The sequence below is a fragment of the Hypomesus transpacificus genome, unplaced genomic scaffold (assembly GCF_021917145.1).
Source record: "Hypomesus transpacificus isolate Combined female unplaced genomic scaffold, fHypTra1 scaffold_138, whole genome shotgun sequence".
In the NCBI taxonomy this organism is placed as follows: domain Eukaryota; kingdom Metazoa; phylum Chordata; class Actinopteri; order Osmeriformes; family Osmeridae; genus Hypomesus; species Hypomesus transpacificus.
This window is the reverse complement of record NW_025813712.1, coordinates 85,225-99,997: the sequence shown is the minus strand read 5'-3', so window position 1 is coordinate 99,997 and position 14,773 is coordinate 85,225. Positions and strand designations below refer to the sequence as shown.

The window sequence follows — 14,773 nt, the reverse complement described above, 5'->3', positions numbered from 1 at the left end:
TGATCTACAAAGCACAACAATGAGCTAACATGTAGGCTACATGCTGAAGGGCAAAGGGAATATTAAAATGTGTTACTCTGGCCTTTTATGTAGGCTATGTATTGTTGGCAGACAGCCCTGGTAAGTTAGCTGTACCGTTGTTGCCGATACACCCGCTAGCTTGTCTGCGACTGCCAGTGCAAGCAAGCAACGTAGCATGCTTCTTCCGTGCGTGTCGCATGTCAGATAACCCCTCCCCCTTCGGGTTTTCAGCCAATCAAATTATGGCGTTTCTTGTACTGTCGCGTCCTGGCCGTCAGAATCGATCTAAATAGCAGCACAATTTGCTAAAATATTGGTGGGGACAGTTATGTCATTTTCAAATGTTGGTGGGGACAAGTACCTAGCGTCCCCCCCAAAATCTACGCCCATACACCTATTAAAGCCTACTACTTAACCACTGATCCGTGCTTTTACGTATCCTTTACCACCCGTATTCAACCGATCTTCCTATTTATAACTAAGAAAGGACTTAAGCAATAACCGAGGAAATATAGAAGCTGTCAATGTCATTCATAATGGAACGAGACCTGGACAACGAGAGCATGCAACCTGGCTGGTTAACCTGGCTACTATCTACCACGCTTTATTAACTTTCAGTGCGACTTCATCCCTTTCCTGGTAAGTAGCATAATCAACCTGCTCGATTTTTCATGTGCAGTCTACGTTTTGATGAAGTTATTAGCCATAATTCCTGTTTTTGCAACAAAACATAGAAGCCCAACTGTATAGCATTTTATTTTTATTTTTTTGCAGTATTCATACATATAGTAACATTTAAGAATAGGAGGCATATTGAGGGATAATGTGGTCCCGGTTCTTGGGCCTTTACACCTATGTCTATGGCTGTTTATCAATCCGAAGAACGCTGAGAACGCAAGTACATTCTTTTGAAGAACGTTCCTGCGAGAATGGTCTTGCAAGGACAGAAGGACGGAGAATGAATTGAGATAGTTAGGGTTTTCCTGGGGGGCCAAGATGGTGTCGGTATGAGAAACTGTGTTATGTCGAGCTCAAACGTTTTTCCTTGATGTAACCGTAGTAATTTTTTGTAAATTGATGTTTGCATAAAAAACTAATCTGTAAGTCATAAATGGCCACTTTGATACATTAAAATAACCTATACATCTTTAACATAGCTTGTGATATCAACGTATGTGTTGCTAGCATATTTGGCTAATCCAAATCTCTATAATGGAACGCCCCGACGGGATTGAAGATATATGGAGACCGCTATCGCTTTAGAAAAAAGAAAGGTCAAGGAGATCCACTCTTATGCTTGTAGTGCTGAAGATGGTGGCGTTTGTGACTCTTTCCCAGTCACTCCAATCAAACAGAATGCTCCAAAGAAGAGGAGAAGTGAACCTTCTTTGAGTGATGTACATGATAACATTATCAGCATCCTCACGGCCAAAATCAACGAAAGAGCTGACCACATTGAAAACATGGTGAAAAGAAACGCAGTTAGCATTGTCAATCTTCAAAAAACCATTGACTTCACGATAGAAGAAGTTAAGACTCTTATAGAAGAGAACAGCCATCTACAAGAGAAGGTAGAACAGCACGAAAAGACAAGGCACGAAAGAACACTATAGCCGTAGATGGTGCCTCAGACTTATCGTTATGGTCGAAGGGCCAGAAGAGAATGTTAAAGAAAAAACGAAAGAGATCTGCAGAAAAGTACTGCCGGAAGATGATACCATTGTGAGGGACATTGATGTTGTCCATCGTATAGGCAGAAAGCTCGAAGATGGCAATCGCAGACAACTACCACGTCCTGTCATCAGACGTTTCACCTCCAGAACGGCAAGGGATTCAATATGGAAAGGTTCTAAGAAAAATAACTACCTCCTGAAGAATGGTCTGCAATTCAAGGAAGATCTCACGTCCTCCGACAAAGAATCAAGGAATCAGCTATGGCCAGCAGTCAAGGCGGCACGCGAACAGGGTCTCAAGCGTACTTTGTAGGCACCAAGGCCTTCATAGATGGGAAAGAAGGTAGAAAGGAAATACGCCATAAATAATCAGTATGATAGGAGGTCTTTGCGAGTTGGGTTCTCAGGTTCTTTTTTTCTATACGGTTGCACACGTTGATAAGTTTAAGAGTTCTATATAGACCTATGGTCATTTACAGATACTTCAATACCAATGTATCAGATGGTCATGATAGGATGTCTAACTTCTATGCGATGACTTTCACATGCTAACTTAGAATATGCATTAAGTTAAGGTTTTGTGTACTACGTTACATCCGCTTTCCTCCTACTTAACCCTTGTGCTACCTTCGGGTCATTGTGACCCACCGTCGTGTAGGTAAATAATTTGACCTAACCCTTGTGCTACCTTCGGGTCATTGTGACCCACCGTCGTGTAGGTAAATAATTTTACCTAACCCTTGTGCTACCTTCGGGTCATTGTGACCCACCGTCGTGTAGGTTAATAATTTTACCTAACCCTTGTGCTACCTTCGGGTCATTGTGACCCCCAAAGTGAATATACCACGTTATATCACTAGTTAACACTAGGTGGCTAGAGAGAGAGAGAGAGAGAGAGAGAGAGAGAGAGAGAGAGAGAGAGAGAGAGAGACCACGCGGAGTGTAAAGAAAATGTTTCAATTTATTTATTTATTTTATCATGAAAAGTTGAGTCAAATGAATTGCTTTCTTGGATTCGAATGAAACACTTTGCATCGTTACTCTCGGCCGGAGAATATATAAATATATATAAACATCCCTCTCTCCCACTCCATTTAGTCCAACCACGGCCTTCACGATCGTCGATCCCTCTAGGCGGGAGAATTGGCTGGGCGTCCCTCCGGCCAGCCCGGAGGCGCATTAGGCCTGTGAGGTCAGGTCGAGCGTCAGGGGAAACCGCGACGGGACATGCTTGCCCGCCCGTCCGCCGGCCGGCCCGGAAGCGCGTCGGGTCTGTGACGTCAGGTCGAGCGTCAGGGGAAACCGCGACGGGACATGCCTGCCCGCCGGTCCGCCGGCCGGCCCGGAGGCGCTTTAGGCCTGTGACGTCAGGTCGAGCGTCAGGGGAAACCGCGGCGGGACATGCCTGCCCGCACGCGAGCCTGGCGTGGCCTGACCTGGCATGGCATGGCAGGCCTCGCGGAGTGGAATAATATCACGCTATTGTGATTATGAAGAACGATCGTGGGTCACGTGATAGACGAACTTACCTGTTGGTCACTTTTATAATTTCATACTTTTACGTAAATACATAAACATCCCACTCTCCCACTCCATTTAGTCCAACCACGGCCTTCACGATCGTCGATCCCTCTAGGCGGGAGAATTGGCCGGGTGTCCGTCCCTCCCGACCGCACGCTCGCTCGCCCAGAGGCGTGTCACCCCTCGGAATTCGAGGCCTGTGAGACGTCAGGTCGAGCGTCAGGGGAAACCGCGACGGGACATGCCTGCCCGCCCGTCCGCCGGACGGCCCGGAGGCGCGTCAGGCCTGTGAGGTCAGGTCGAGCGTCAGGGGAAACCGCGACGGGACATGCCTGCCCGCCCGCCCGCGCGCTGGTCCGCCGGCCGGCCGGCCGGCCCGGAGGCGCTTCAGGCCTGTGAGGTCAGGTCGAGCGTCAGGGGAAACCGCGGCGGGACATGCCTGCCCGCCGGTCCGCCGGCCGGCCCGGAGGCGCTTTAGGCCTGTGACGTCAGGTCGAGCGTCAGGGGAAACCGCGGCGGGACATGCCTGCCCGCACGCGAGCCTGGCGTGGCCTGACCTGGCATGGCATGGCAGGCCTCGCGGAGTGGAATAATATCACGCTATTGTGATTATGAAGAACGATCGTGGGTCACGTGATAGACGAACTTACCTGTTGGTCACTTTTATAATTTCATACTTTTACGTAAATACATAAACATCCCACTCTCCCACTCCATTTAGTCCAACCACGGCCTTCACGATCGTCGATCCCTCTAGGCGGGAGAATTGGCCGGGTGTCCGTCCCTCCCGACCGCACGCTCGCTCGCCCAGAGGCGTGTCACCCCTCGGAATTCGAGGCCTGTGAGGTCAGGTCGAGCGTCAGGGGAAACCGCGACGGGACATGCCTGCCCGCCCGCCCGCGCGCTGGTCCGCCGGCCCCGGAGGCGCTTCAGGCCTGTGAGGTCAGGTCGAGCGTCAGGGGAAACCGCGGCGGGACATGCCTGCCCGCCGGTCCGCCGGCCGGCCCGGAGGCGCTTTAGGCCTGTGACGTCAGGTCGAGCGTCAGGGGAAACCGCGGCGGGACATGCCTGCCCGCACGCGAGCCTGGCGTGGCCTGACCTGGCATGGCATGGCAGGCCTCGCGGAGTGGAATAATATCACGCTATTGTGATTATGAAGAACGATCGTGGGTCACGTGATAGACGAACTTACCTGTTGGTCACTTTTATAATTTCATACTTTTACGTAAATACATAAACATCCCACTCTCCCACTCCATTTAGTCCAACCACGGCCTTCACGATCGTCGATCCCTCTAGGCGGGAGAATTGGCCGGGTGTCCGTCCCTCCCGACCGCACGCTCGCTCGCCCAGAGGCGTGTCACCCCTCGGAATTCGAGGCCTGTGAGACGTCAGGTCGAGCGTCAGGGGAAACCGCGACGGGACATGCCTGCCCGCCCGTCCGCCGGCCGGCCCGGAGGCGCTTCAGGCCTGTGAGGTCAGGTCGAGCGTCAGGGGAAACCGCGACGGGACATGCATGCCCGCCCGCGCGCTGGTCCGCCGGCCGGCCGGCCGGCCCGGAGGCGCTTCAGGCCTGTGAGGTCAGGTCGAGCGTCAGGGGAAACCGCGGCGGGACATGCCTGCCCGCACGCGCGCCTGGCATGGCATGGCCTGGCCTGGCAGGCCTCGCCGAGTGGAATAATATCACGCTATTGTGATTATGAAGAACGATCGTGGGTCACGTGATAGACGAACTTACCTGTTGGTCACTTTTATAATTTCATACTCTTACGCCTGCCTTTATATACATTTATATAAATACATAAACATCCAACTCTCCCACTCCATTTAGTCCAACCACGGCCTTCACGATCGTCGATCCCTGTAGGCGGGACATGCCTGCCCGCACGCGCGCCTGGCATGGCCTGGCCAAGTCCAACCACGGCCTTCACGATCGTCGATCCCTCTAGGTGGGAGAATTGGCCGGGCGTCCCTCCCGCCCGCTCGCTCGCCCAGAGGCGTGTCACCCCTCGGAATTCGAGGCCGGGGCGGGACATGCCTGCCCGCCCATCCGCCGGCCCGCGCGCCCAGAGGCGTTTTAGGCCTGTGACGTCAGGTCGAGCGTCAGGGGAAACCGCGACGGGACATGCCTGCCCGCCCGCCCGCGCGCTGGTCCGCCGGCCGGCCCGGAGGCGCTTCAGGCCTGTGAGGTCAGGTCGAGCGTCAGGGGAAACCGCGGCGGGACATGCCTGCCTGCACGCGCGCCTGGCATGGCCTGGCCTGGCAGGCCTCGCCGAGTGGAATAATATCACGCTATTGTGATTATGAAGAACGATCGTGGGTCACGTGATAGACGAACTTACCTGTTGGTCACTTTTATAATTTCATACTTTTAAGCCTGCCTTTATATACCTTTATATAAATACATAAACATCCCACCCTCCAACTCCATTTAGTCCAACCACGGCCTTCACGATCGTCGATCCCTCTAGGCGGGGAGGCGAGACATGCCTGCCCGCACGCGCGCCTGGCATGGCCTGACCTGGCCTGGCCTGGCATGGCAGTCCTCGCGGAGTGGGAATAATATCACGCTATTGTGATTATGAAGAACGATCGTGGGTCACGTGATAGACAAACTTACCTGTTGGTCACTTTTATAATTTCATACTTTTAAGCCTGCCTTTATATACCTTTATATAAATATATAAACATCCCACCCTCCAACTCCATTTAGTCCAACCACGGCCTTCACGATCGTCGATCCCTCTAGGCGGGGAGGCGGGACATGCTTGCCCGCACGCGCGCCTGGCATGGCCTGACCTGGCCTGGCAGGCCTCGTGGAGTGGAATAATATCACGCTATTGTGATCATGAAGAACGATCGTGGGTCACGTGATAGACAAACTTACCTGTTGGTCGCTTTTATAATTTCATACTTTTACGTAAATACATAAACATCCCACTCTCCCACTCCATTTAGTCCAACCACGGCCTTCACGATCGTCGATCCCTCTAGGCGAGAGAATTGGCCGGGTGTCCGTCCCTCCCGCCCGCACGCTCGCTCGCCCAGAGGCGTTTCACCCCTCGGAATTCGAGGCCGGGGCGGGACATGCCTGCCCGCCCGGACGCCGGCCGGCCCGCCCGGAGGCGCGTTAGGCCTGTGAGGTCAGGTCGAGCGTCAGGGGAAACCGCGACGGGACATGCCTGCCTGCCCGCCCGCCCGCTGGTCCGCCGGCCGGCCGGCCCGGAGGCGCGTTAGGCCTGTGAGGTCAGGTCGAGCGACCAAAAGTTGGTCACTTTTATAATTTCATACTTTTATGCCTGCCTTTATATACCTTTATATAAATATATAAACATCCCACCCTCCCACTCCATTTAGTCCAACCACGGCCTTTACGATCGTCGATCATATCATCAATCATTTGTCCATGTAATCACGTGAGCTGTAGGCAAGTGCTACTAACACACATTCGTTGGGGGTCAGGACAGCCGTTGTCTAGGGTCACGCAGCTATGGCTCGGGATTTCAGTGCCCTGCAAGTTCTACAACAGATGTTTGCAAACATCGAGCAAAGTGAGTCCGAAGAGGAGACAGAGGATGTGTCAGAAATAGAAGACGGCGAAGAGTGCGTGGAGCATGTGGCAGAAGAGCAGGAAGAAGAAGAAGAAGAAGAAGAAGAAGAAGAAAAAGACGACGGGCAAGAGTACGCGGAGCATGTGTCGGAACAAGCAGACGGGCAAGAGTATAATGCGGTCGACGACAACTCAGCAGCGGCCGCCGCCGCCCGAGCCCCTGAAATCGACAGAGATACTTTCTTGTCGAAAGATGGCAAAATTGAATGGCGTTCGGTTGCGTATCTGAGGAATCCGAGGCTGCTGTCGCAACGTGACAGCCGTGAGAGGACCCCCAGAGGACCCACAGCGTACGCCGTTTCCCACGCTCTCGACATCGTCTCTGCGTTTTTACTCTTTGTCACGCCACAAATCGAAACAGTGATCTTGGACGAGACAAATCGGGAAGGCTATCTGAAACGCGGAGAGGAGTGGAAAGCAATGGACGCCTCTGACCTACGTGCCTACATAGGGCTGCTAATCCTGGCAGGGGTGTACAAGTCCCGAGGCGAAGCGGCCGCCAGTCTGTGGGACGCGCAGAGCGGCAGAGCGATTTTCCGCGCTACCATGCAGCTGAAAGTCTTCTACACCTATTCGACGTCGATACGATTTGACGACCGTGGGACGCGAGCGGCGAGACGCGCCACGGACAAGTTGGCGGCGATACGAGAGGTCTGGGATATGTGGGTAGAGAGATTACCCCGCCTCTACGACCCAGGGCCCGAAGTGACCGTGGATGAACAACTGATCGCGTTCAGAGGACGGTGTCCTTTCAGGCAGTACATGCCGAGCAAACCGGCAAAGTATGGGATCAAGTCGTGGGTCACGTGCGACGCAAAATCCAGCTACGCTTGGAAGATGCAAGTTTACACCGGGAAGTCGAGCGACGGAGCCCCGGAGAGGAGCCAGGGGATGCGCGTCGTGCTCGATATGACAGACGGCCTGAAGGATCGCAATGTCACGTGTGACAATTTCTTCACATCCTACGACCTCGGACGAGAGCTCATGGCGACGAGAAACATGACCATGGTTGGCACCGTGCGAAAGAACAGGTCCGAGCTCCCGTCCGAGCTGCTGACGACGACGAACAGGCGACGGGTGCTGTCGTCGCTGTTCGCCTTCACTCCCACCACCACTCTGGTTTCCTACCTCGCAAAGAAAAATAAGAACGTTTTACTCATGAGCACACGCCACACAAACGACGAAATCAGCGACAGAAACGACGGCAAACCGACCATCGTCTTAGACTACAACCTCAACAAAGGAGGTGTAGACAATCTGGACAAGGTCATCGCGGCCTACAGCTGTAAAAGGAAGACGGCCCGGTGGCCCCTCGTCATCTTCAGCAACATCGTTGACGTTTCCTCCTACAACGCCTTTGTGATATGGAGAGAGGTCAACCCCAACTGGATGCCGCGTAAGCGCAACAAGAGGAGGTTTTTCCTCGAGCAGCTCGGAAGGGCCCTCGTGACTCCGCTGATCGAGAGGAGACGATGTCTGCCCCGCGCGGAAGCTGCTGCCGCGGTTGTGAAAGATCTACGGATGGCCAGCTGTCGCGATCCACCTCCTCGACGACAACCCGAAGAGGATGGCGCAGCAGCAGCCGCCGCCTCCTCATCGGCAGGACCGACCTCGCCGGTCCCTGCCAGTAAGAGGAAGAGATGTCAAGTCTGCCCGGTGAAGAAGGACCGTAAAACGTTCACTGTTTGTCGCGGTTGTAAGAGGCATGTCTGCAAATCCTGTTCGCGTGTATACTGCCCCACATGCCCCACCGAGCTGGGCTTCGGCCAAGGAGAGGTTCCCGTTGACCCCGGACGACCTGCGGGAGTGTGTGCAGGAGACTGAACAACTCAGTCGAGTGCAGAAGATGGGCTTTGCTCAAGTCAAAGCACAGTGCTGCTGCTGCTGCTGCTGCTGCTGCTGCTGCCGCTGCCGCCGCCGCCGCCACCACCACCACAACCACCAGCGGCACCACCACCACCACCACCACTACATGCATGGGATGAATAGATGATGTATCAGGACGGCAGGCTGGAGGTCTATCCATAGTGCTGTCTGAGGGTCATTGTGATGCACGGTGTCATGCACGGTGTGACAACTTTTCATGGTACAAAAATAAATAAAGTGAAACATTTGATTTTATTCCTCGCGTTGTCTGCCTAGTCTATGACGCCACTCTCGTGCCGTTTCGGGGTCATGGTGAGTCAAACTGACATTGTGACAACTTTTTCACAGCCAAAAATAAATAAATAAAGTGAAACTTTTTATTTCTAGCCTTGTCTACATGCCTATTATTACACTCTCGCGCTGTATCCTAGTCTGCGCTGTGACTCACCATACCTAGTCTGTTACGCCACACTCGTGTTGACGACCTTTCGTAATACAAAAATAAAAGTGAAACGTTATCTGTCTACATAAAAAAATAATTCATACTTTCCCTGGCCGGGGAGCAATCCAGGGCTGTGGAGTTGACAGCCTCGCAGCCTTGCCACTAGACCACAAGGGGAGTTGCTTGTTCTTTGTGCTGTCTCTGCCTCTTTATATATATATTTTTTTCTTTTACACTGCAACGTCTGTGTCGTCTATTACGCGACCCCGCACTGTCTCCGGTTCCTTGTGACCCACAGCGGTCTTCTGACAACTTCTCATAATACAAAAAAAAATAAAAATAAAGTGAAACCTCTATATTCCCCCAGTGTGGGTCACAATGACCCCGAGACAGCGCGAAGGTGGCGTAATAGACGGAGCTGTGGGTCACAACGACCCGGAGACAGCGCGAGGGATAAATGCAAGCTGCATAGACAATGAGGAGAGCGTGAGGGTTAACGGCTCCTCCGTGTGGTAGCTAGTGGTAGACTGTGATTCAAAACGAAAATGTTAAGTCCTGAGGTGTGTGTGGTCTGTTTTTTGTGAGGACGGACTATTTCCCCGGATTACAGCCAGTGTAAATTCCAATAGTGGGTTTAATGAAGACATTTTAGAGTCAACATTCTAGCACCAGAGGAGGGGTGTTCATGAACCCTTGTGCTACCTTTGGGGAAACGTTATTTAAGTGTTAGAAACATCATTAATCTGCAACCATGTCTACAGATGTGAGAGGTTTAAGCTACGCTATTCACTGGTGATGCAACACTCCTAGTCGATATTATACTGTCCGAAATACCAACCTTCCTGTCCCTGCTGTCACGTCGAAAGCGGTTAATGAGCAGCATGATTACATTGTTGCCTCTATGTCTCTAGTGGTAACCGCCTATCAGTATTCTACATTGCCCTTATGACTGGGAATGTAACTTAATATAATAAAACATTCTTTATACCAGAGTTTATCTGGTACGTTCGATTAAGACCTGTGTGATTGTTCAACTATTTTGTTTAATACCACTTGAAGACAGTGAACAAATCTGTACACCTACATACACTTTCTAACAACCCAACAACCCAGGGGCACCGCACCATGGACAGCGTTCCAGTAGAAACCACCGGCACCTTGGAGAGCGGCACGACAAGCCCGGATCGAGGCCATGAGGGGGAGGCCGCCACAGCAGGAGACAACGAGCAAAACAGGTGCGGCTCATGAGTTGGATGGAGGATGGCAAGACCATGAAAGGTGGGTCAGGCCTGCCGCAACAGGCCTACATACGGTTTGTAAGCTGACCAACTCCTCCTGTGTGTGTTTCTTTTTTTTTCAGTAAGGAGTGTGAGGTAGAGACGAGACCGGCCTGAACAGTCAAGACCGTAAGCTCGATCGACAAAGAAGCTGAGTTATTTGTGTTAGTTTTTGTGTTTTGTTTGGTGTTTGGTTAAATAAATGCCTGGTATTTTCAACCAACCAACCATGTTTTTCAGAAGTGCTGTGCTGTTCGGTCCTGCCTACGGCCCTTGGTGGCTACAACTTTTATACACATTAAACCAATAAAACATGCTTCACAAGTTTATAAGGTACATTCAACAATTTTGTTTAATAAAGCAACATCGTTTCAACAGAGATATGCTGTCTTAATTCACATACATTAGAAATGTCATTAAGTGTTGAAAGCTTGCCCTTGTTACCTAGTACTTAGTTCACCCATAGTAGAAGTCGTACCAATCCTTTAAGGGCATGTGATTTTTCAACATGAAATTCAACCGGGTTCTCCTAATCAACACATCTGTGCTCAACTGTGTGAAAGTGGCATGACTGCAGATTTCCTCTTCATCGACTTCTTCCTCACGACGCAGACCGTTGGTGAATTTGGTAAAAATGTCCGAAAGGGTTAATCCGTAGATTAGTGTAAGGGACAAACAACCGGTGATTTCACCTATATCCTCGGAGGGACTTTCGATTAATACTTTGATATGAGATATATTTTCGTCTAGGATGGCGATGGTGTCAGCGTACTGACTCATTGTCTGGTAAAACGAAGTGATGTATTTCATCAACACATACGGGATTACGATACCCCCCGTGTACATATGTCTAGGAGGAAAATGTGCACAGTTGAGGTCCTCAAAGCCTCTATTGGAGGCCTTCTCCAGAGTGAAAAGTTTGAAAATGTCAAGGTTGTCATGGGAAGCGGATCTTAACAGTGCTAGGATATTTCTGAGAGCGTCGTCATCCTTGCCAATGTCGGGTTGTGGTGAAGGTATGCAAACATAGCTGTCGGCACACTGTGGGAAATTGAACGACTGTGACCCACTTGGTCCCTTCACAACGCACGCGTGTCTGATTCCTGAACACATGTCACACGTGAATTCAAACTCCCCTCGGGTAGAGGCGATTAGGATGTCAAAAGCACCCTTGGCTCTGTCTGAGGCCCAGAGGCTGTTTGACATCATGAAAGCCAAGACGTTGGCAACAGCCTGTCTATTTTTGTCGTCGTAAAAAGATGGGTTGCGTTTGAAAGGTATAATATCGGTGCCTGCTATCTTCATATAGGATCCACCGTTAATGTTGACATGCCACTCTGAAGAAAGTTTACACGGGTCGTTGGTCAGGACCCTTTTTGTGTTATCGTTGACGACAGTAAAGACGACTGGTATCGGTTCCAAGCCACCTTGCTTGTAGGCATTAATCCGCATGTTATCAATGACAAAAAGAGTACTGCATTCACCAAAGGGTATGATGTCACGCAAGTTAAGTTTAAACATTGCAGGCTGATGAGCCTGACCAAGTTTGTTCATTGTATGGGAGAATACGTAGTCCTTTTGACTGAAAGACATCTCGGACAATGGGACATAGAACAGGGTAAAAGAACGTCTTTCACTAGAGTTTCATCCAATGTAAGAACACAGACGTATACGTATATATGGTATGTTTCACCTCAATTCAAGTTTGACAAACTGCAATGGCATAAGAGTAATGTACAATTTAACAACTCAAATCTATGATTGCGACAGCCACCGGCTTTCGCTGATACACTGCCCCATCTTTCTCCTCTTGTCTTGGTCATAGACGTAGTCCAGAATACCATCAGGCGAGACATTGTCAGATTTAAGAAGTCTGTAGAAATGTTTACAGCCTGTACAATGATAGCTAACCCTCCTGTAGTCCTCTGTTGACCGTTTCCTCTTGCCGAGCTTGGCTTTGATTCGTTTGAGCCAATTCTTTTCGCTGAATGTCTCAAGCCACCTTTGCATTAGATTTACATCCTCACAAGAGTAAGGCATGATACAAAGAAGAGACTCGGGATACATGACGGGCACCGAATCAAACACATTGGGAGTGTGTATTTGCAACATGATTACAGCCTGACACAGAAGACCAGCCAAGTCAACTAAACGTCTCTCACATAGTTGGCCTCTTGCTATAGAAAGTCTACCAGTAGAGGATTTTATCCCAGCATCTGTCAAGATGACACTTGGCAACGAAATTGAAATGTAGCTGTCCGAGCAGGGAGGGATGGACGAGTCGTCTCTAAGGGAGACAATACCTTCGGAGATGGCTTCACTGAGCTTTTTTCCAAGTAAGACACTTAGCGTCTTGTACACATGGCTGGGTCGCAGGGACATGTCCTCAACGATTACCTTGCGACAGACTTCGAGTTTGTCACCGGGCATACGTGTCACAGTCTCTCGGTTTGTCTTCAAGTGATCAAACTCCCGAATCCCACAGGCCGGTATCATATGTTCAGGGCAATTATACATTACGGTGTTGAAAGCAACGGTTGCTCTCTTCGACCTCTCTCTGACAGAGGATATTGTGGTCAGCAGATGCTGTTCACAATCCTCTAGACAGTGTTGCCCCAACGCAGGGCTGTACATGTGGCAAGGTAGGCAGTAGTCTATAATACAGTGAGCCAGAAGTTTTCCAGAGTCGTTGACCAAGTTGGAGTCTGCACAGTGAGATATCCACACTCTAGAGTTGGCAAAACATGTGTTGGGCTGGTTTGGGCGAGATACGAGCCCTGTCTGAGAGGAGTCGTCGATCAAGGGTTCGTCTTGTCTTTTGCAATCATCACCAGACCCGTCATCACCGTCCTGGCCTAACGCGCTGTAACCGTCGGACTTCTTGTTGTCTTCAGAGACGTTACCGGGTCGACGGCGGTTAGCCTCGCATTGGAGTGAGCCTCCAAACATAGCAGTGATACACCCTGTCTTAGCCTGAAGGTTCAAGGGGTATCTGTGAAAAGCAGCCTCGCAAGGGTTACATTTGTGATACTCGTAGCACTCCACAGGTGTGATGGAAAGTCCTGTGATCTGCTTTAACCACCTCTTTACAATTTCAACATAGGTCGTTTTGATACTAGCATTGGACACTTTCAACCGATCCAGTGTTTGTTGACTAAAGTGCTTGTTCTTCGAAGATTTAATGAGACTACTCCAAGGAAAGAAGCCCGCTCCCATCTTGGATGCGATGATCTCAGATGCTTTACATGCCAGTAGGTCTCTAAGAATGGATTGTTTGCGTGAAAAGATATGGTTCATACAATATTTCAGGTCTTTGTAAAGCGTTCTCACTGTAAAATTAGCACCAGACAGCGATTCGTTGTCGTGCACGGGGGTCAAAGTTGTCGACGCCGCAGAGAAACCAGAGTCCAGTTGTAACGTTGTGACATCTGCCACTCTGCAAGGGGTGAGAAAGGAGCTAGCTTGATCTACCTCTAGCCACCTACCGAGGTCATCAACAAGGGGTTCCCTAGCCAGGTAAAATATTACATCTCCTCGCTTTAGCTGGTGCCAGGGACATGTTGAAAAACATGAGACGTCGTCAGTCGCCAGTTTGATGCAGTCTCCCCTCATGACACACGCTATAAAAGTGTCGGTCACAGCGGAATCACAAGGTGTGCGTATGCTTTTGAAAGCTGACAACCCCCTGACCTTGACGGAGACTGACGAAAGACTCCCTTTGTCGTCTAGGTTATGAGTGAGAGCAACGTATGTCTTCTTAGCTACGTGGCAATATATGGAGCTGCTGTTCTCATATTCCAGCTTAACTCTCCTGTCTCTAACGAAGGGTCCGGTGACATCTACAAAGTCTTCAGAGCCTGGGACTGTAGCGCCGTAGACGGGATATCCTTCCTTGGTGAATCTCCCACTTGGGTCTCTGACTATATTTTGGTGTTTGTTAGCACTACCTATCAAATACATCCTCTTGAGAGTGTCCTCCACCAAGGCTGTGTGTACGTAGTTCAGAAACTCAGGCACCTGTGCGCCAGCCTGTTCAAACTTGTCAGCCAAAGCCTTTCTGGCCTTGTAGGCGAAGCTCTCGAGGCGTTCGTTTTCAGGTCCAGGGTCAGCTGTGTCTTTTTTGTGGAAGTCTACATCGCTAACATCGTTTTCAGGACGCTGCCCGGGTGTGTAACCAACTGACACCATGACACTGTCAGTGTCTCCGTAGACTACAGGGGATCCATGTCTGTAAAAAGTAGACACGCAGCTATTCACCACCGATATTTGTTGTCTACCGTGACCAGATATAAGAGGCCCGCAGGGGTGAGGAGCTGTCCCATAGAAGGAGTTGGCTAGGATTTTACACTCACCCTCTTGCGTA

General features: G+C 50.6%; 1 long non-coding RNA gene across 1 annotated transcript; it reads left to right on the top strand.

The window, feature by feature from the left end:
* Positions 1-286: 286 nt before the first annotated feature.
* On the top strand, positions 287-10,788 carry LOC124488484. Its single transcript, XR_006958710.1, has 4 exons — positions 287-660; positions 10,247-10,368; positions 10,494-10,539; positions 10,651-10,788. It is a non-coding gene; the product is annotated as an uncharacterized LOC124488484 (long non-coding RNA).
* The last annotated feature ends 3,985 nt before the right edge of the window (positions 10,789-14,773 follow it).